Below are 23,784 nucleotides of genomic sequence, written 5' to 3' on the forward strand. Positions count from 1 at the left end.
TAATATCGATCGGACTTTACTGGTGCAGGAGGCAGAGAATCAGGATTAAGACAAGCCTCCGAATAGACATCATCCAGTACCTCCAAAACAGGGGGTATAGCCAGAGGTCTGTGCTGAGGTAACCAAAGAAATTCCCCAAGTCTTTTCTTGGAATCTGAAAAGTCTTGGCCTTCCCAATGGAAGTGTTCCCTCAAGGTGTGCAAGGTTTCCCCAAAAGAAAAATCCTCAGGGGGGGATACAGAAGGAATGGACTGTTCTGCATCTGAATCCTCAAAAGGGGAGTAAGAGTGTTCCTCTGCATCAGAATGCTCTGATAAAATGGATCCCTGATCAGAAGAGGGGGATTCTTCCTCCACTCTGGGTCTCTTGTCAGGAGGGGCTGAGAACCTCTGATGAGAGTTATTAGATCCTCAGCCATTTTAAGCATCTGTTTCTTAGGCATGGGTCCAGGAGATGGGCCTTGAGCAGCAGGCCTAGTGTGATGCCTAGCTGCTTTGGATTTAGTAAAGGCCTTAATAGAAAAAGAAGATGAAGGCCTAAATACACCATGGGTGGAGGTGGATCTGTCCACATTAGTAGGCTCGACATAAGCCGGGGCTTCGGTTGTAGTCTGGGAAAGGGCCGATGACCCAGCGGTCTCGGGTACAGAAGACACCGCCAAAGGAGTGTCGTCGGTAGTCAGGGACTGCAAAGGCGTCTCGCTGAGAACCGGACCACGTGTAGCCTGTTTCGGCGTGGTGTTGGTCCTTTTCCTTGCATTTTTTGGATAAAACGGTAGTCGGAGTATCCGACGACATTTTATCGTCAAAAGCTTTACCAAAAAAGTGTTGGGCGAACTCCGCCCGACGCTTGATAGTGCGTTTATTGAAGGTAGCGCAAAAGCGACAGCCCGAGACGTCGTGGTCTGGGCCCAAACAAGGTATGCAAAGGGAATGGAAATCCTTATGCGGCATTTGCTTCCCACAAGAAATACAATTATTAACTTTTTCTGACATCGGTCTGAGGCAAGAAAAGTTTCCCCAACGGGGTACTTAGCTTTAATGAAGACTTCGGTTCCAAATATTTTCGTAAATCAGGAGCTGGCCGACCAGCACTTGCGAACTGCTTCTGCTTCGGGCACCGCGCGGCAAAAAAGACTGAAGAACATGGCGTCGGCTGTGTCTTATATACTCTGGCCTTCCTGACGTCAGAAGAGTAAGCGACGACAACTGACGCCGGACCAAGACTTTGGAATTCGGCCGACCGAGGGACCGCCTGACAGCTGAAAACCCATCTGTGATTACTGCAGCTGTATGCACGATGAACATCACAATATGACATCACAAACTTGGACATGGTATATACCCTGGGCTGTGGGAAACCTGACACAGCACAATCTTGGACTAGGTACACAGTTTGCTCACAATCAAACTCTCAGTGTCAACATTCCACAGATCACAACAGTAAAGCTGTTCTTTAATCCAAGCTGATCTAAATGTTATTCAAAAGGTGAAAAAAAGCCTGCAAATTAAAAAATATTTTGGGTGATAGGTCTATTTATTCTAGTAAAACTATTCATTTTTTAATAGTCTAGAATCAGCATCATCTAGAAGAGACAAACAGAAATCAAATGCCAATTAATAATAGCCTGGCATATATTATGCAGGAAGCAATCCCTGTTCTCCTACTTAAGTGCTTGACGAAGGCTGTGCCACATCTGCAAGTTGCACAACAGCTGACCCCTGGTACACTAAGTAACTAAAACGAGGGAGGAAGGAAGATCTGAGTGTGTATACATTATACAGCAGATGGTCTTTGATCCCATAGGTAACTGCAGTGAGGTAAACAGGCTGGGCTTGCATGCATTACACAGCAGACAATACCCATTTTCCTCCATACAGCAGAAAGGAAGACTAGGCCGACAACACACACAGCAGATGATTTCTGCTTCCCAGCAGAAACACAAATGCAAGGATGAGCCACATCTGCATATATTAAACACCAGACAATCCCTGCTCGCCTGTGTAACAGCGGTGAGGAAGGACAGGCTGGGTCTGTATACATATTACACAGCAGACAATCCCTGATCCCCTAAGTTAACTGCAGAACGACATGCTTGGTCTGCATATACTACAAGCAGACAATCCCTACTCGCCTGTGTAACAGCGGTGAGGAAGGACAGGCTGGGTCTGTATACATATTACACAGCAGATAATCCCTGATCCCCTAAGTTAACTGCAGAACGACATGCTTGGTCTGCATATACTACAAGCAGACAATCCCTGCTTCCCTGTGTAACAGCCGTGAGGAAGGAGAGCCTGGGTCTCTATATATGACACACCAGACAAGCCTTGCTCCCCTGTGTAACAGTGAGGAAGGATACTGGGTCTGTATATACTACACAGCAGACGATCCATGCTCCCCTGTGTAACTGCAGCAGGACAGGCTGGGTCTATATATGTTACATAGCAGACAATCCCTGTGTCCCTGCATAACAGCAGTGAGGAAGGAGAGGCTGGGTCTGTATGTATTACACAGCAGACAATCCCTGCTCCCCTCTGTAACAGCAGTGAAGGAGAGGCTAGGTCTATACTTATTACACAACGGACGATCACTGCTCCCCTACGTAACTGCAGAAGGACAGGCTAGGTCTGTATATATTACACAACAGGCGATCCCTGTTCCCCTCTGTAACAGCAGTGAAGAAGGAGAGGCTAGGTCTATACTTATTACACAACGGACGATCCCTGCTCCCCTACGTAACTGCAGAAGGACAGGCTGGGTCTGTATGTATTACACAGCAGACAATCCCTGCTCCCCTCTGTAACAGCAGTGAGGAAGGAGAGGCTAGGTCTATACTTATTACACAACGGACGATCACTGCTCCCCTACGTAACTGCAGAAGGACAGGCTGGGTCTGTATATATTACACAGCAGGCGATCCCTGCTCCCCTCTGTAACAGCAGTGAGGAAAAAGAGGCTAGGTCTATACTTATTACACAACGGACGATCACTGCTCCCCTACGTAACTGCAGAAGGACAGGCTAGGTCTGTATATATTACACAACAGGCGATCCCTGCTCCCCCCTCTGTAACAGCAGTGAGGAAGGAGAGGCTAGGTCTATACTTATCACACAACGGACGATCCCTGCTCCCCTACGTAACTGCAGAAGGACAGGCTGGGTCTGTATGTATTACACAGCAGACAATCCCTGCTCCCCTCTGTAACAGCAGTGAAGAAGGAGAGGCTAGGTCTATACTTATTACACAACGGACGATCCCTGCTCCCCTACGTAACTGCAGAAGGACAGGCTAGGTCTGTATATATTACACAACAGGCGATCCCTGCTCCCCTCTGTAACAGCAGTGAAGAAGGAGAGGCTAGGTCTATACTTATTACACAACGGACGATCCCTGCTCCCCTACGTAACTGCAGAAGGACAGGCTGGGTCTGTATGTATTACACAGCAGACAATCCCTGCTCCCCTCTGTAACAGCAGTGAGGAAGGAGAGGCTAGGTCCATACTAAGGACAGGCTGGGTCTGTATGTATTACACAGCAGACAATCCCTGCTCCCCTCTGTAACAGCAGTGAGGAAGGAGAGGCTAGGTCTATACCTATTACACAACGGACGATCACTGCTCCCCTACGTAACTGCAGAAGGACAGGCTAGGTCTGTATATATTACACAGCAGGCGATCCCTGCTCCCCTCTGTAACAGCAGTGAGGAAGGAGAGGCTAGGTCTATACTTATTACACAACGGACGATCACTGCTCCCCTACGTAACTGCAGAAGGACAGGCTAGGTCTGTATATATTACACAACAGGCGATCCCTGCTCCCCTCTGTAACAGCAGTGAGGAAGGAGAGGCTAGGTCTATACTTATTACACAATGGATGATCACTGCTCCCCTATGTAACTGCAGAAGGACAGGCTGGGTCTGTATGTATTACACAGCAGGCGATCCCTGCTCCCCTCTGTAACAGCAGTGAGGAAGGAGAGGCTAGGTCTATACTTATTACACAACAGGCGATCCCTGCTCCCTGCTTAACAGCAGTGAGGAAGGAGAGGCTGGGTCTGTATATATCACACAGCACTAAAAAAACACAATCCCAGGAATTCCCCCAATCCCCTCCTCCTTTAAGGACCATTAAGGCAAAGAATTTATGAACATACATATGCAATGGAAACAAAGAATAAAAATAATGCTCTTTTTAAACATTTAGAAACATGTCCTAATTTTACCAGATTCAAGTTTGGTATATTGGAAATAGTTAAAAGGAATATTAGAGGAGGTGATTGGAAAAATGAGTTAGAAACTAGGGAACTGCATTGGCAGTTGACATTAAACGCAGCAGAATCCCCTGGTATTAACGAACATTTATCCCTACGGCCAGTGTTGAAACAGAAAGCTAGGAAATTGTAATTAAAAATGGGAATTATTACATTAATTCCTATGTTTTCAGTTTACACACTCAGTACTTTTCGGGGTATTAACCTTAGATGCATTGTTGTCCTGCTAATACACTTCTTGAGTATATATATTTTTAATATATTTTAGTGAACTGTATTTTTAAATTTTAATTGGATACTAATTAAGTACACATTTGTACATAAGTGTAAAAAGGAGGGAAACACAACAGTTTGATAAAGTCTGTTATGGTTACAGACGAAAACGCTTACTTCACTATTGATTTTTGGAGGTCATTTTATTTGCTGTAGAATTCAGTTAAAGAACGGTGGAATAAACCTTTTTATGTTTGGATTACATCCTTGTGCTTGGAATATTGTATGGTGCTTTAATTCAAGGTGAGCGGACAGACACTTCCTGGGATTGTGTTTTTTTAGTTTGGTTTTTACCTACAATCCTGGTGCTCGAGTTTCTTGCAGTGTATATCACACAGCAGATGGTCCCTGCTCCCCTGAGTAACTGTAGAAGGGCAGGCTGGGTCTGAATATATTATACAGAAAACAATCACTGCTCCCCTCTAACAGCAATGAGGAAGGACAGGCTGGGACTGGATATACTATTCAACAGACAATCCCTGCTCCCCTGAGTAACTGCAGAAGGAGAGGCTGGGTTTGTACATTTTATTTATTTATTTAACATTTGCTTACCGGGAAAATCTGACTGGATACAGGTCCTTTTTCAGCGGAGGCCCAGGGAGAAAAGCTCCACAAGTAAATGTAAACTTTAATGCACACATTATAATAATCAATAAAGTATAAAGTAAACAAAATGTAGTATACATAAGAAAATACAAATTTGTTACATCTTGACAACAAAACCTAGGCATTGGAACATAGCTAGTACTATCTGTAAAGTATAACTTATTTCAAAATATAAGGTAGACAGGTTGGTAGGAGTAAAGGATTAAACACCCGGGAAGAAATTGGATATGGTTGGGGTATACTGTGATGTATCAGAGTATTCATGAGGGGTAGTACAGGAACATAGACACTTATTTTTTTAGATAAGCTTTAAGTGATGGTTTAAAGTGGTTAGTGGACGAGATTGGGAGAATGGAGTTAGGAAGGGAGTTCCATATACGAGATATACAGCTGGAATATAAAAATTCTCCTGCAGTGTTGTTGGCCTTGGAGACCGAGTAAGTTCTTATTGTTAGAGCGAAGTGGTCTGCTGGAACTGTAAGGAAGGATGAGATTTTGTACAGGAGGGGTTCTGGTTGGTTGTGTTACAATTTTGGGAGTTACAGAGAGTTCACTGTAAAGACTAATGTCGGGAAGCTCAAGCCTGTCTAGTATCCCTAAAGCTGTACAATGATGTGTTCTATATGGGCAGCCAGATGTAAACTTAGCAAGCTTAATACAACATGCTTCTAGCTTAGATAAGTCAGTTTTCCTAAGATTAGTTAAAACTGGAGTCTCATATAGTAGAGTGGAGAGCAGATGGGTTTGTGCTAATGTAATTTTGACAATTTTGGTCAGGAACCTTTTGTAACTATATAGATTTCCAAGTTTCTTATGGACTTTTTTATTGTTAGGGAGACATGCAAGTCAATTTTTAGGTTATTGTCTATTTCCACTCCACGAAGCTTGTATGGGTAGTTGGAGAGATGTCAGTATTGTCTCTGGCTATTATGTTAAACAGCCAAAGCTGATGTATATGTTACACAGCAGAAAATCCCTGCTCCCCTCCTTAACAGCAGTGAGGAAGGATGAGAGACATCTCAGAATATCCCTGCTTCCTGCTTTGAAAGCTTAATCATTGCTCAGATTGATTCAGTATAAAAAAAAAAAAAAAGAAGTTATGTACCTACCATAACATTCCATGTTAGTTGTCTTCATCTCGCCTTCCTTCTTGCTGTTTGGGTTCGGAGCCGATCCTTGGCTCCGACTCGGCCATCTTCTATAGCTGTTTACTGGCTCGAGGCTACCCCTTATCCCAGAATGCCCAGCATCAGCTACCCAGATCTCGTTTGTGAGAGTGCACACTAGACATTAGTAGAGTAACCAGTTAATAAAACTAGTTGTCCAATACACCTAAACAAGGAAAGAATTATAGATTTACCTGGCAAGTGAAGTAATAAAAGATGCTCAGCCAGTGAAAAACAAAAGGGAACTCCTCACAATCCTCTAGGAAGGGGGAAGGAGGGAGGGACGCAAGAAGGAATGTGAGATGAAGACAACTAACATGGAACGTTATGGTAGGTACATAACTTCTTTATGTTAAGTTGTCTATCTCACCTTCGTTCTTGCTGTTTGGGATAGCGTCCCTAGCACCTAAAATCCCAGGTGGCTCATTGGAACTCTTCAGAACAGAAGAACCAAAGGAAGCTCTGCTCTGGGTGACCATATCGATCTTGTAATTGGAGATAAAAGTGTGGGGGTTTGCCCAAGTGGCAGCTGCACAGATTGAGTCTATGGGCAACCTAGACTGGAACGCTACAGAGGTGGCTAATGCTCTAGTAGAATGACCTTTTGGTCTAGCTGGTAGCTCTTTATTACGTAACTGATAAATAAAGGCAATAGTATCAGATAACCATCTGGATAAGGTCACTTTGGAAACTGGAAGGCCTTGTTTGTTGAAAGCATAAGAAAGAAATATCTGGTCTGACTTTCTTAGTTCCTTAGTTCTATGGAGGTAAAAAAGCAATTGTCTGTGTACATCCAACTGGTGGAGCTTGTGTTCTGCCTTGTTGCTGTGATTAGGAAAGAAAACTGGGAGATCTATGGATTGATTTAAATTGTTCTCATAGCAGACTTTAGGAATAAAGGATGGATTGGTCCTCAGAGAAACTCTGTCCTTGTGAAACACCAGGTAAGGAGGACGAACGCATAGTGCTTGAAGTTCTGAGACACGTCTAGCTGAAGTGATAGCAACCAGAAAAATTGTCTTCCAATAAAAAAATTTTAAAGAGCATGATGCTGCCGGTTCAAAGGGAGGCAAAATTACTAGGATAAAACTAAATTGAGATCCCAAGGAGGGGGGAGGATCTCTAACTGGGGGACTGAGAAGAGATGTTCCTTTCATAAAGGCTTTGCAGAGCTTATGAGACATTATGCTAGAATTAAAGCATACCAATATGAAAATTAGAAATGGCAGCTAGTTGTACTCTAATGGTAGCGGAAGCCGCACCAGACTGAAAAAGCTGTGTTAGAAATTCAAGAATTTCATGGATTGGGGCTGAGAAAGGATCCAAATTTCTAGATTCTACCCAGTAAGAAAACCGTTTCCATTTACTAGCATACGTTTTCCTCGTAGACTTATGTGACAAAACAATAACATCACGGACTGCTGGGGAGATATTGGAAAGCCTGGTTAAGGTTGGAAGTGGAGCAACCAAGCTGTGAACTGGAGAGATTGAAGGGATTGGTGCAACCCACCTGATTGGTGAATCAGAAGATCTGGGACCGGGTCCAGGATCCACGGTTGATCCAGAAGGTGGAGGTGTAGGAACGGGAACCATATTTTTCGAGGCCAGTATGGGGCAATGAGGATCATTTTGCAACCCAACGATTTTGCTTTCTGTAGGAGTCTTGGAATTAGGGGAAAAGGGGGAAAAGCATAAAGGAGTCCCTGAGGCCAATCATGGACTAGAGCATCTCTGGGTATATGACCTGGAAGAGGAAGAAGGGAGAAGTAGCTGCTGCATTTGTTGTTGAGAGGTGTGGCAAATAGGTCGCAGAAAGGCTGTCCCCATTTGCGGAAGATAAGATCCGCAACTTCCTGATTCAGAGACCACTCGAGGCATGAGGATAGCTCTGCTGAGCCTGTCCGCTATAATGTTAGATTTCCCAGGGATGTGCGTTGCTATCAGAAAACGTTGGGAGGAAATCGCCCATTGCCACAGTCTGAGTGCTTCTCGACACAAGGGGTAAGGCCTGGTCCCGCCTTGTTTGTTGATGTACCACACCACTGACATGTTGTCAGCTTGGATTGCAATGGTCCCGGAAGGAAGAGAGTCTTGAAGGGCTTGCAACGCTAGGAGAACCACTCTCATTTCTAGGACATTGATATGCAGATGGTACTCGTGAGGTTGCCAAGTGCCCTGGACTGTCCTGCCTAGACAATGCCCCCCACCGTATCAGGGAGGCGTCCGTGGACACTGTGGCTACCGGAGGGGGTTGTATGAAGGGTCTGCCCTGAATTACTAGTGGGGAGACCATCCACCAAGAAAGGTGCCTTTTGCATGTTTCTGTAATCAGGATCATGTGAGACATGGGTAGCTCCTGGAAAGACCACTGCGTGAAAAGAAGCCACTGAAGGATTCTCATGTGGAAATGTGCTAATGGGACAAGAAGAATTGCAGCTGCCATGGAGCCTAGAGCTTGGAGGACATGTCTGACTTGAACCCTTTTGCTCTGCATTAGAATTAACACTTGTTGACGAATAGTGGAAACTCTTTCCTGTGGTAATCTTGCAAACATTTCTTTTGTGTTTAATTCTGCTCCTATGTGTGTAATAGACTGACAAGGCAACAAGGCAGATTTTTCGAAATTTACTGTAATGCCTAGTTGAGTGCATGATTTGATCGCATAATCCCGTGCCTCTAAGAGTTGATGCCTGGTGGTAGCAGTCAGGAGCCAGTCGTCTAAATAGGGAAACACCTGGAATCCTTGACGCCTCAGGTGAGCCGTGACTACTGCCATACACTTGGTAAATACCCTGGGGGCTGAGGTGAGACCAAAGGGCAGAGCTCTGAACTGATAATGACTGGCCCCTACCCGGAAGCGAAGAAATCTCCTGGAGCGTCTGTCCATCTTGATATGGTAGTACGCATCCTGATGATCTATGGAGCACATCCAATTGTCCTGACCCAGAAAAGGGAAAATGGACTGCAGTGTCACCATCCGGAACTTTTCTTTTTCTACAGATTTGTTCAATCTGCTGAGATCCAGTATCGGTCTCCAGTCCCCTGTCTTTTTTGGTACTAAAAAGAATCTTAAGTTCCGGATCCTAGTTGGTCTGCGGGGACTTCTTGAATGGGTCTTTTTTCTAGCAGTCTTGAAACTTCTGTGACTGCTTGATCCCTTAGATTGGGTGGGACATCTGGGATGGGCTTTTTCGATTCTATGGGGGATTGATGGAAGGGAATTTTGTAACCTCCGGATATGATGGATAGTACCCATCTGTCTCGTTATATTTTGCCAGGCTTTTGGGTACAGCGAAAGTCTTCCCCCGACTGCCTCCAGAGGTGAGCAGTCAGGCAACCCTTCAGGAATGCTGGAAGGGTTTGGCAGAGAAAGTTTCTCTTGTCACCCTGGTTTTGCGGTCCCCCTCTGCCACATGGGCAGTGTCTGTTATTGTTGTTTCCCCCTCTGCCCCTGGGGGGAAAACCACGTGTGTCAGGCAAGGGTCCTTGACATTTTCGGAACCACATCTTTCTGCTCTTCTGACCCTTGGGATAAGGTCTGGAAGGAGTGGAAAAATGGACTCCCACGGCAGAGAGAGTCTTGCCTTCCTGCTCACACCTGGTTAATGTGTCTTTCACCTGAGGCCCAAAGAGAAGAGAGCCATCAAAGGGAGTATTGGTGAAGGACGCTCGAAAGGGTTCTGCAAACTGACACAGCCGCATCGAAGCATGTCTCCTGAGAGCCACACCTGTCCCTGCGGCTCTGCTTGCTCCATCGGCTGCATAGGAAATCAACCTCATGGAGGAGTTAACTATGGAATTAAGAGTCGCAAGCTGAGAAGCTACTTTGGCTGGTGCTCCCTCAGCTGTAGGATCTTGAATGGTATCTCCAAGCTCTTTCAGGAGATCCCTTTGAAGTAGTGTAAAATGGCATAAATAATTTCAGGGACCTCATTGAAAAAGGTCGCTGAAGCAAACATTCACTTTCCATATCTGTCCATCGTCCGAGACTCTTTGTTCGGAGGATGAACAGATGAAGAGGTCTCTTCTAAGTCTTTCTTGGTGGCTGCTGCTACCACCATGGCATCAATGGGCACACCTTTGGAGAGGAATTGCTTGTCCTGGGGGGCTGTTATAAATGTATTTGGTCTCCTTGGAGTAGGTTCCACAGAATCTGGTGCTGACCAAGTCTTTCGAGCCATTACAGACATGAGTGGATCGAAAGGAGGAGATACCCAGGAGGTGGAAGGTCGGGAAACGAATGCATACAGGTATACAGACTCATCCTCGGTAGGGGCTAGGGAAGTCCAGTCCCTCCTCTGCCTAAGCATTTCAAGGATGTCCGAAAAGGAAACATCTTCAGAGGGAGACCTTGGGGACCCTTCTGATTCATCCATGTCTGTATCTGAAGTGACAGACTCAGGAGAGTCCATGTGCTTCCTCTTGCACTTCTTCTGGGGAGGCTCCTCCGAGTGATCAGTGGAGGCTTCGGGAGAAGAGGGATCACCCAATGGGGTGTCATGGGGCATAGGTTCCCTACGCTTGGGGTCTGGAGGAGGAGTAGAGGTTGGCACAGACATCACGTGGGGAGGAGCCGATGGAGCTGGCAGTAGAGCCGTCTCGGGGGACAGCACACTCTGCATGACCTCGAAGGCGTCACGACCTCTAGGCAGAGAAAGCTCCGGCTCCAAAGAAACCGGAGTCTTTCTCCGCGTCGAGGGTGATGGCTCAGAGGCCGATGTTGGAGCAGAGCTCACCTGCGCCAAAGCTCCGAGGGGGAGAATGGGGGACAGACAAGGGTCCGATGCCACCCCCCCCCCGGAGCCAACGAGAGAGCCTCGGCGCCCAGATCCCTCGATAGAAGGTACAATCGAAGTAATCGGAGCTGACATCGGAACCGGAGAAATTATGTTCGGCGCCGACGGTTCTACTGCCTGAGGATTCATGGTCTCAGGCTCAGAGCTAAATGTAGTCTGAGGAGGAATAGAAATAGAGGTGGTTGGAGCGGATACCTGTTGAGGTGGGCTGGACAGAATTTTTGACTTAAGCAACCTACTTACCACTCTCTCCACATCATGATCCGATAATCTAGAGGATCGAGAGGAGTGTGAAGAATGATGGCTACGTTCACTCTGTAATAAAGGTGACTGTGGTGCCGAGTGGATGGACTCCAAGGATGGCAACCTCCATCTCTTATGGCTCCGAGACGGCTCCGAAATAGCAGATGGAGCCGACGGAGTTGTCTTGTCAGTGCCAGCCGATACCGACATACTTGGTTGGTCAAGTAAAGGAGTCAGCTCCGAAGGTGGAGCCGACGGCTTGACAGACTTAGGGAATTTTGCTGGCTGAGTACTTTTAGCCTGAGAATCCAGAGGTTTCAATAATCCCCGAAGGATTAATTTGTTTTTGCCCTCCTGCAGGTCCCTTGGACTAAAAGTAAAAGCATGACATATAGAACAGGAGTCCTGCAGGGTGAACAGCGCCCAAACAATAAACATAACTAGTGTGCCCATCTGTCAGAGACATTTTCTGACAGCATGAGTCACACTTTTTGAAGCCAGATACCTTAATCTCTTTAGACATTATGGAAACAACAACCAATAATGAAAAACTATACTATAAAAACAAGAACAAATAGAGTTAAAGAATAGAAGGAAAGCCTCTAATTTAAACGACTATCCGGGGGGGGGGGGGCTCTCTAATTTAAACGAGTTCAAGGGAACAGAAGGCCCGAGAGATATGAAGCGACAGCCAACAAAGCTAAAATACACAATAACGTGAAAAAGGGATAAAGGAATAATATCTATGTACTAAAAAGACAATTACTTGACAAACTTTCAAGAAAAAAAACAACAATATATAATATCAAAAAGATTATACTAAGCCTGAGCCAGTAAGGAAGCAACCTCGCAGCTGAAATGGCAAAGAAGATCTGGGTAGCTGACGCTGGGCATTCTGGGATAAGGGGTAGCCTCGAGCCAGTAAACAGCTCTCAAGCTATAGAAGATGGCAGAGTCGGAGCTGTGGATCGGCTCCAAACCCAAACAGCAAGAACGAAGGTGAGATAGACAACTTAACATCACTCAGTTCAGCAGAGTGACTGGAAAACTGTTCAGATTGTGAAGATAAAGATCCTAAACACACCATCATGGATTATAGGCTACAACAGTCATAAATTCCAAAGATCACATTCCCAAATCTGAACCCTGACACACACCACAACTTTCCACCCTCCTACCTGCTAATGATCTCAATGCCGCTTGCTTCTCTTTTAGGACATTTTCAGTCAAGTATATGAAGTCTTCAACCTAACCACAATGTTACCCACTTTTTCAACTGAAGTTCTACTTCACTAAATTCTGGGTGCAGTCACCTTCTCTGAGAAGTGAAAGCATTCAGATGGGACTGAGCTGCCTTCTCGCTATCCACACTGCCACAGACAGCATCACAACGTTTAACTAACCTACTATTGTAGAGCTCATTACTTTGTCCACCACCTTTCTGATAGTCATGTAGGGTGGTTTACTATTATCTGGATCCATTCTTGTTCTGCCTTTTGAAAGACAGGAACAGTTGTTGCCAATTTTTATAGTGTAAAGGTAGTACTCTAAGGTCCAAGGACTTTGAAAATAAGTTACTCAAAGGCACTGGTAAAGTCAGGACCAAATTCCTTACTACCAGATTGGCAGGTCATCTGGACGGCTGACCTTGTCTGCCTTCACAATTAATATGTTTAGATCTCTTTTTCACCAAAACACATCAGTTCAATCTCACCCCCATTTGATAATGGTCCCTCCTCCTTGAAGGGTACAACCTGCTTTCTCTTTTGGAAAAAAAGAAGACGCACATTCAGGTCACTTGCTAAATGTCTAGGCTCTTCTAAAAACTTTTAGTTCATCTCTGAAGAGACCAAATATCTTAACTAATGTATGAGAAAAACATTTATGTCTTTATTCTTTCAGGCATTCTTAAGACTTTAGCAAGCTTCGTCTCTCTCACACTCTCCTTGCTATACCATTCTTTGCCTACAGAAAAACTACTTGCATCTCCATTCTGTTTTACCTTATTTATTTATTTTTATTTATTTATTGACATTTGTTAACTGGGTTTGTCCAACTGGGCTTGTGGCCCATTTTCAGTGGAGACCCAAGGAGAAACGCTCCAGTAATACGTTTTAAAACAACTACAATTTTAAACAATATTGATATAACAGCAGGTATAGCAAAACTATTCACATATGTTGGGATACATGCATAAAGTTAAAATTGCATTAAAAAGAAGCTAAGTAACAATCTTACATTGATATAGTTCAATAGGTCAACAATGAACATTTTTTGTTTGTATAAAATTGTGCAAATGCATAGTAGACATATTGGAGAGAGAGGTGTAATGAGGTACTAATGAGGTACTAAGTATGGTCCTTTTGAGGGTACATAAAGGGAAGGAAGACTGGGTAGGGTCATGGCAAGGGCAGGTTCTGGAATTGAGAAAATAAGCTTTTAGTTCATTTTTAAAGTGTGAGGTGTGGGAGATTGAACGCAAGTCAAAGGGAAGTTTGTTCCAAGCATGGGCAAGGGAGTGTTTGTAGAGTAGTTTGCCTACTGACCTTTTTGGGTGGTAGATATCAAGTAATTGTTGGTTAGAAGTACGGAGGGTCTGGGATGGGATGTAGATGGAGACTAAGGAAGATAGAGATGGACAGGAGGAGGGTTTATAAAGAATAGAGTGTAGCATATGAAATTGATAAGATAGCAGAAACTGGGGAAGTTCAAGCCATTGAAGAGTTTTTAAAGAAATGCAGTGGTATGAGTTGTATGGGGAGTTAGTAATGAATCTGGCTATTTTATGATAAGTCTGTTGCAGTTTGTTTAGAGTGGAGGCCTGGATATTGGTAAGAACTGGGGCGGCGTATAAGAGGGAGGGAAGGAGGAGTGCCTGACCCAGGGTAAGTCTAGATTCAGGGGTTAGGAATTTTTTGTTCCGATATAGCATACCTAGTTTCTGTTTTTTTTTTTTTTTTTTTTTATACATTGGAGTATGTGTAGGTTGAACTTGAGTTTGTCATCGATAATGACCCCTAGGAGTTTTGTGTGGGTGTCAGGTTGGATATTTGTATTGTTAGAAGATGTAATAAAAAAGGAGGCTTTGGGATGAGAAAGAGAACGGGAAAGGAAAAGTAGGAGTTTGGTCTTTTTGGGATTTAGGATCAATAGGTTGTGAGAGAGCCATTGTTCAGTGGATGGTAGGGCCTGTTGGGTCAGGGAGTGTAGTTCTGTATAAAGACTCCGGTGGTATTTGCATGGATCACACTCACTGCATACAACAAATCAGCAGTAAAACATCTGTAAAAATAGAAGTTATGTTCTTACCATAACGTTCCATGTTAGTTGTCTTCTTCTCGCCTTCTTCTTGCTGGATGGGTTCGGAGCCGACCTCGGCTCCGACTCGGCCACTCTAAAAGCTCGAGAGTTGGTTCCACCGCCTCGAGGCTCCCTTATATCCCACAATGCTAGGAGAGAGTTACCTCAGATCTCGTTTGTAAGCTAACCCCAGCTTATAATAGTAACAGAATAACTGTAAAACAGAATCCACCTCTAACAACAGGAAGAAAGAAGGGTGACCTACATCCTGAACCAGGAAATATGCATAATAGCATATGTCTAAGAAAGAGGTGGTAGAAAGAGAGGTCACAATCAGAACTCCTCTAGGTCTGTCCAGGCCAGGGGAAGGAGGGTGGGCAAGAAGAAGGCGAGAAGAAGACAACTAACATGGAACGTTATGGTAAGAACATAACTTCTATATGTTAAGTTGTCTATCTCGCCTTCATTCTTGCTGGATGGGACCGTCCCTAGCACCTTGTCCCGGGTGGCCTAACGGAACAGACTCCTGAGAACAGTGGAACCAAAGTTAGCTCTATGCCTAGAAGCTAAATCCAACTTATAATGAGAAATGAAAGTGTGAGGAGTAGCCCAAGTAGCCGCTGCACAAATGGTGTCGATAGGCAGTCTGTCTTGGAAGGCTAAAGAAGTAGCCAAAGCTCTGGTGGAATGAGCCTTAGGTTTATCAGGCAGCTTTTGATGTCTAATTTCATATACAAGGGAAATCAAAGATGTTAGCCATCTGGATAATGATACCTTTGAAACTGAAAGTCCCTTTCTGCTCTCTGCATAGGAGACAAACAGCTGATCAGATTTTCTGAACTGTTTAGTTCTATCCAAGTAGTACCTCAATTGACGGTGAACATCCAGGCAGTGTAATATTTGTTCAGACCTATTGGTGTATTCTGGAAAAAGACCGGTAGATCAATGCTTTGATTCAGATTTGACGTCGAGACCACTTTAGGCAAAAAGGACGGGTTAGTTCGTAAGGATACTCTGTCTTTATGAAACAAAAGATAAGGAGGACGACAGCTGAGTGCTTGAAGCTCTGAAACTCTTCTAGCTGATGTAATAGCTACCAGAAAAAGAGTTTTCCATGATAATAATTTTAAAGAACAGGAGACTGCAGGTTCGAAAGGGGGAAGAATCAAAGAAGCAAGAACTAAATTTAGGTCCCAAGGAGAAGGAGGATTTCTTATAGGAGGTCTGAGAAGAAAAACTCCTTTCAAAAGGCTTTGCAGAGCTTGTGGGACATTAGGGCAGATTCAGAAATACCCACATGAAAGTTAGAAATAGCTGCCAATTGAACTTTAAGTGTAGAGGGAGATGAACCTGCATGGAAGAGTTCAGCTAGAAAATAGAGGACTAGTTGGATGGAAGCAGTGAAAGGATCTATGTCCTTTCCTTGAGCCCAATATGTGAAGCGTTTCCACTTACTCAAATAAATCATTCGAGTGGAAGATTTATGGGAAGCTATCAAAATATCTCTAACAGAGTGAGATAATTGAGGAAGCCTGGCTAAGGTTGGAACTGGAGGAACCAAGCAGTGAGGTTCAGAGAGGGGAGGGAGCGATGAAACTGACCCGACTGATGGATCAAAAGATCTGGAACTAGGTCCAGATTCCACGGTCGCCCAAGAGAAAACGATGTAGAAAGGGGAACCACACTTGTCGAGGCCAGTAAGGAGCAATGAGGATCAATGAGGCCTTCTGAGCGATAGCTTTCTGTATTACTTGAGAGATCAGTGGGAAAGGAGGAAATGCATACAGAAGTCCCGGGCCAAACTTGGACTAGAGCGCCTCTGCTGGGTTGGCCTGGTAAAGGGAATAGAGTGAAATATTCTCTGCACTTGCTGTTTTGGGGAGTAGCAAAAAGATCGCAGCAAGGCTGACCCCACTTGAGAAAAATTTCTCTCACTACAGAATCTTTCAGAGACCACTCGTGAGGCATGAGTATAGCTCTGCTCAACTTGTCCGCAATTTGATTGGACTTCCCGGGGATGTGCGTTGCTATCAGAAAACGCTGAGAAGAAATCGCCCATTGCCACAGTCTGAGTGCTTCTCGACACAGGGGGTAAGATCTGGTTCCGCCTTGTTTGTTGATGTACCACACTACAGACATATTGTCTGTCTGGATTGCAATCGTTCCCAAGGGAAGAGAGTCTTGAAGGGCTTGCAACGCTAAAAGCACTGCTCTCATCTCCAGAACATTTATGTGCAAGTGGCACTCGTTTGGTTGCCATGTGCCCTGGACCGTCCTGCCCTGATAATGCCCCCCCCACCCGATCAGGGAGGCATCCGTTGTCAGAGTAGCAACCGGAGGAGGTGGAACAAAGGGTCTTCCGACAAGAGCTGGGGAAGACATCCACCACATGAGATGATTTTGCACGCTTGCGTGATCATAATGGTGTGAGACATTGGAAGTTGCTGGTATGACCATTGAGTAAAGAGCATCCATTGAAGGATTGCATGTGGTATCTGGCTAATGGAAGCAGAGGTATGGCGCTGCCATAATTCCCAACACCTTCAGAACTAACCTGGCTTTGATTCTGTTGTTGTTGAAAAGGAGTGATACCAATTTGTGAATGTCTGTTATTCTCTGATGTGTTAGTCTTGCAGACATGTTTATTGTATCTAGATTTGCGCCTATGTAGGTAATAGTACGACAAGGCGACAAAACAGACTTTTCGCAATTTATTGAAATACCCAGCTTTTGACAAACGCGAAAAGTGTAATCTCTGGCCATCAGAAGGAGATGCTTGGTGGGAGCTGTGAGGAGCCAGTCGTCCAAATATGGAAACACCTGGAATCCTTGTCGTCTCAGGTGAGAAGCTACCACTGCCATGCATTTGGTAAACACCCGGGGGCAGTGGTGAGACCAAAGGGCAGGGCCCTGAACTGAAAATGACTGGTTCCCAGCCTGAAGCGGAGGAATCTTCTGGAGCGTCTGTTCATTTTTATGTGATAGTACGCATCCCGAAGGTCTATAGAGCACATCCAGTTTCCTTTGCCCAAAAGGGGAAGGATGGATTGCAGCGTGACCATCCGAAATCTTGTTTTCTTGACTGATCTGTTCAAGATACTGAGATCCAAAATTGGTCTCCAGTCCCCTGTTTTCTTTGGAACTAAAAAGAACCTTGAGTAGATTCCGGATCCTTGCTGGTCTGCTGGAACTGGCTGAATTGCTCTTTTTGCAAGCAGTTTTGAGATCTCCAAAGCTGCTAGATCCCTTTGAGCGGGTGGAACATCTGGAAGGGATTTTTTTGACTGATTTGGAAAGCGAAGAAAGGGGATAGAATAGCCTTCGGAAATGATGGACTGTACCCATTTGTGTCGAGTCAGGGATAGCCAGGCTTCTGGGTACAGTGACAATCTTCCCCCGACTGCCTCCGAAGATGGGCAGTCGGGCAACACCTCAGGGATGCTGAAAAGGCTTGTCAGGGAAGGCTTCCCGATTGCCCTGGTTCTGCGGACCCCCCCCTGCCCCTAGGGCGACGTCTACCATTGTTATTCCCGCCTCTGCCTCTGGCGGGAAACGACTCTGTCGCCAGGCGAAGTCCCTTGAGATTGTTTACGGAACCACATCTTTCCACCTTTCTGGCCTTTGGGGTAAGGCCTGGAAGGAGTAGAAAAACGGACTCCGACGGCAGAAAGGGTCTTGCCATCGGTCTCGCACCTAGTCAAGGTTTCTTTCACTTGAGGACCAAAGAGGATGATCCATCAAACGGGAGTTCGTGAAAGACGCCTTGAAGGGGTCCATAAATTGCATAGCCGCATCCAGGCATGCCTACGTAAGGCCACACCTGTCCCTGCGGCTCTGCTCTCTCCATCAGCCGTAAGAAAGAAGGCGCATGGAGGAGTTGGTTATGGAGTTAAGGGTAGCCAGCTGCGTGTTCATCTTATCTTGGAAACCCGCAGCTGTAGGGTCCTTCAACATTTCACTCGCTTCCTTGATCAAGTCCCTTTGAAGACAGTAAAATGGCACAGGTAGTTCAGCTTAACGCATGGTAAATGTCGCTGACGAGAACATCCGCTTCTGCACCTGTCCATGGACCTAGATTCCTTGTTAGGTGGATGGACAGGTACTGAAGGATCAGCTAGCTCCTTCTTAGTGGCAGCAGCTACCACCATAGCATCCACAGAGACTCCTTTTGTTAAAACTGTTTGTCTGCTGGAGCTGTTATGAACTTGGAGGGTCTCCTGGGAGTGGGGTCCACTGAATCAGGAGCCGTCCATGCCTTCTTAGCAACCACCTGCATGAGGGGGTCAAGGGGGACACCCAGGAGGTGGAAGGACGAGAGCCAAACGCCTCAAGATACACAGATTCGTCCTCCGAAGGGTTGAGGGCTGGCCAATTTCCCCTCTGTTTCAGGATCTCCAGAATGTCTGCAAATGAGACATCTTCAGAAGGGGAACGGGGGGAACCCTCAGAATCATCCAAATCTGTGTCTGATGTGATGGACTCAGGTGAGTCAATGTGTTTCCTCTTACACTTCCTCTTCCGAGGGGGCTCTACTGCCAAATCAGGAAAGGCCTCGGAAGAGGATGAAATCCCCACAGGGGGTTCCTGAGGAGTTGGCTCTCTGCGGTCCGGGATGAGGGAGTGAGTCGACTTAGCCTGAGGCACCGTAGAGGGACGGACGGAGCCGACTGTGGAGTAGAGCCAGGCTCTAACACACTCCGCATGACCTCGAATGCACCCCTGTCAGGCAGAGCCAGAGGTCCCCGCTCCGAGAAGCTAAGAACCCCCCTCGGCACCGACAGTGATGGCCCCGAGGCCGATGTCAGAGCCGAACTCACCAGCGCCGAAGCACCGAGAGGGAGAGGGGTCGGACAAGGGTCCGATGCCACTCACCCTCCGGAGCCGACGAGGAAGTCCGGCGCCGAGATTCTTCCAAGGAAGAAAACGGAGCGACGGGCGAAGACAATTGTATCGGCTCCGACGCTATCACAGTCTCGGTTCCGACCGACCCGGCTCCGAGCTCAAGAGAGTCGAAGGAGGAATATGTTGATGGACGGGGCAGGCATCGACTGATGAGTCGGGCTCTGAAGCATCTGGGCCAGTGCCTCGGACTTAAGTAGTCGACTCACTACCCTCTGAAGGTCATGATCCGACAGCCTCGATGACCTAGAGGAGTGAGATCTTTGGCTCGTTCAGACAGCAGGGGAGATCCTGGAGCCGAATGAACGGAGCCAAGAGATGGTGACCTGGACCTCTTCCTAGTTGTCGGCTCCGAAGGTCTGGTCGGAGCCGACACGGAACTCTACTACCTCGGCTCCGGCCGAGCCGAGGGCCACAGAAACTGTGGACTGAGACTTATCGGCTCCAGCCGGAGCCGATGAAGGCAGAGGTTGAGAAACCTTAGGTCTCGGCTCAGTTGCCGGAGCCGAAGACCTAGATGCCTTAGAGGGCTTCCCTGTTGAAACAGACAGGGAATCCTCTGGCTTGAGTAAGCCTCTGAGTATCAATTTATTCTTTCTTTCCTGCAGGACCCTGGGGCTGAAGCCATGGCACACAGCACAGGAGTCCTGCAGGTGCAAAGGCCCCAGACAGTAGACACAAGAAGTGTGAGCGTCTGTCAGAGACATTTTCTGACAGCACGCATCACACTTCTTGAATCCGGAGACCTTTGCTTCTTTAGACATTTTTTTGAACAGGTGTACACAAACACACACACAAACACACTAGTTACACCCTGTCAAGTTAAAATATAATAAAACCAGTAACTAGGATTTTAAAATAAAATAATACACACACACTCCACTAGGGAAGGAAAGGCCTGTAGGCCCAAGGGAAGAACCTAAGGTTCTTGAGGGAAAAAAACGGAAATTTTTTTAGAAGGGGATAAAATTTTCTCTAAACTAAGGGAATTAAGTAAATATATTAAAATTAAAGGGGTTTTGAAAGACTAATTTCAACAAGAAAAGTCACTCACCAAGAACCGGTAGAAAACCAACCTCGAAGCTGTAGCGGCAAACGAGATCTGAGGTAACACTCGCCTAGCATTGTGGGATATAAGGGGAGCCTCGAGCCGGTGGAACCAACTCTCGAGCTTTTAGAGTGGCCGAGTCGGAGCCGAGGTCGGCTCCGAACCCATCCAGCAAGAATGAAGGCGAGATAGACAACTTAACATCTTATGCTAACACAACTATGACACACGGCTCCTTGTCTGAGATGGGTTATACGTTGTTTAGCAGAGGAAGACAAGTTATAACCAAATATCACGCTGTCAGACCATGTGTGTTATGTTTCGTACCAATGATCTGATGTTATTCAAGTTCTTCAGATTACAAAAATAGAAGTTATGTACTTACCATAATGTTCCATGTGAGTTGTTTATCTCGCCGTTATTCTCACCGATGGGTTGGAGCCGATCCTCGGCTCTGACACGGCCGATAGCAAGCTCAAGGTTTGCCAGTAGCTCGAGCCAGCCCCTTATCCCACCATGCACTGCTAGAATTACCTCAGATCTTGTTTGCTGCGAATAATAGTCTATACATATATACAACCTATACATACTCTCATATATATATATATATATATATATATATATATATATATATATATATAGAGTATATATATATATATATATATATATATATATATATATATATATATATAAGAAGAGTACCCAAATGGAAAGAGAAATATTGAATAACCAGGATGGCACTAGCCTCTAATTCAACAGTCAGCCAGGAGGGAGGGACGTGAGAATAAAGGCGAGATAAACAACTCACATGGAACGTTATGGTAAGTACATAACTTCTATATGTGAAGTTGTTAATCTCGCCGATTATTCTCACTGATGGGTAGCGTCTCTAGCACCCTCAACCCTGGGTGGCTCATGGGAGTATGTTCTTCAGTACTGTACAGCCAAAGGAAGACCTGTCCCTAGAAGCCTTAACTACTTTGTAATGTGAGATAAAGGTATGAGGGTTAGACCAAGTGGCTGCAGCACAAATATCGTCAAGGGGCAATTTAGCTTGAAAAGCAGAAGAGGTAGACACAGCTCTGGTAGAATGAGCTTTTGGTTTGTGCATTAAAGGCATGTTCACATTTTCATAAACAAAGGATATACAATCTGATAACCATTTAGATAAGGTTGTTTTAGCCACTGGATTACCTTTTCTTGCTTCTGAGAAGGCTACAAAAAGTTGATCTGATTTCCTAATATCCTTAGTTCTGTCAAGATAAAATCTGAGCTGTCTGTGAACATCAAGTCTGTGCAGCATATATTCTAAGTTGTTAGAGTGGTTGGGGAAGAACACTGGTAGTTCAATGACCTGATTGATGTTTGACTCAGAACAGACTTTAGGTAAAAATGAGGGGTTCATTCTGAGAGATACTCTATCAGCATGGAAGATCATGTAGGGTGGTCTGATGGATAATGCTTGAAGTTCTGACACTCTGCGGGCAGACGTAATGGCCACAAGAAAAATTGTTTTCCACGATAAGAATTTTAAAGCACAAGAAAAAGCTGGTTCAAAGGGAGGAAGAATAAGCTGAGACAGCATAAAGTTTAAATTCCAGGGAGAAAAGGGAATTTTGATCGGAGGTCTCATATGAAGAAAGCCTTTAAGGAAAGTTTTGGATAATTTATGGCTCATAATATTTGAGCCATCAAGACCAAAGTGAAAATTTGAGATGGCTGCTAACTTGAACTCGAACTGTAGTAGCTGCTGCCCCTTCCTTAAAATTTTTTGTCAAAAATTCCAAGATCGAAGATAGCGGAGCTCGAAAAGGGTCAATGTTCTGCGCATTGGCCCAAATTGAGAACCTTTTCCATTTGCTGCCATATAATTTCCTGGTAGATGGCTTGTGAGAAGACAAGAGAATCTGTCTTGTATCTTCTAAAATTGAATGAAGCCTGGAAATTAGGGGAAGTGGATTAGCCAAGCAGTCAGTTTCAGGGACTGTAGAGAAGGATGAAGGTCCCCTGACGGGTGCATCAGAAGGTCCGGAACTGGGTCCAGGATCCATGGATCCTCCAACAGATGATGGTAAAGAAACGGGAACCAAATCTGTCAAGGCCAGTAGGGGGCTATGAGTATAACCTTCCTTCCCAGCGATTTTGCTTTCTGTAGAAATCTGGGTATTAATGGGAAGGGTGGAAATGCATAAAGGAGACCCGGGGGCCAATCCTGTAAAAGTGCATCTCTCGGGGGATGACTGGGAGGTGGTATCAGGGCAAAGTAGCTTCTGCATTTTGAATTGATGTGGCTGGCAAAAAGGTTGCAGCAAGGCTGGCCCCATTTGCGGAAAGTCAACTCCGCAACCTGTTGATTGAGAGACCACTCGTGAGGGAGTAATATTGCCCTGCTTAGCTTGTCTGCTATGACGTTGGATTTTCCCGGGATGTGTGTTGCTAACAAAAAACACTGGGACGACACAGCCCATTGCCAAACTCTGAGGGCTTCTCGACAAAGGGGGGTAAGATCTGGTTTCGCCCTGCTTGTTCAAGTACCACTACTGACATGTTGTCGGTCTGAATTGCAATAGTCCCTAGGGGGAGAGAGTCCGGAAGTACTGCAACGTCAGAAGTACCGCTCTCAGCTCTAGAAAGTACAGTTTTGTACCTACCATAAATGTAGATGTCCGAACTGGATAGCATCTGCAGTCATAACAACTGGGTTGTCCTGTTGTCAGGCAGCCCTTCAGTCGGCCGGATTCCAAAGTCCGGGTCCGGCTTCGGCTGATGTCGCACTTCACCCGACGTCATCTCTGTTGGTCTTCGGGTATAAAGGCATCAGCCGACGCCATTTTCCTCAGTGTTTCTTGCCCCAGATGCCAGTAGCCCTCTTGAAGGCTAAAATTTTGGGTAGATGCCAATGTTCCCAAAAAGATAGAGGTAAACACAAACATAAGCATGTATGTACATATATACAAACAAATACACCATAAAAGACTCCCCACCAGCTAGCTATTAGGAGGGTAAACACCCTAGGAGTACCACAGAGGGGAAGGAGGGAGGGTAATCCTGACTGCAGATGCTATCCAGTTCGGACATCTACATTTATGGTAGGTACAAAACTGTACTATGTCCTTCATGGATGCATCTGCAGTCATAACAACTGGGTAGAATACCATAGCCAACTAGGGAGGAGGATAA

The 23,784-nt window shown here is 45.5% G+C and overlaps 1 protein-coding gene across 2 annotated transcripts in view; it reads right to left on the reverse strand.

Moving 5' to 3' along the window:
* Window positions 1-23,784, reverse strand: part of STX10 (syntaxin 10) — a 610,467-nt gene that overhangs the window by 490,381 nt on the left and 96,302 nt on the right. The window lies entirely within an intron of this gene.

The sequence above is a fragment of the Protopterus annectens genome, chromosome 9.part0 (assembly GCF_019279795.1).
Source record: "Protopterus annectens isolate FY-2018-M chromosome 9.part0, PAN1.0, whole genome shotgun sequence".
NCBI classification, from domain to species: Eukaryota; Metazoa; Chordata; order Ceratodontiformes; family Protopteridae; genus Protopterus; species Protopterus annectens.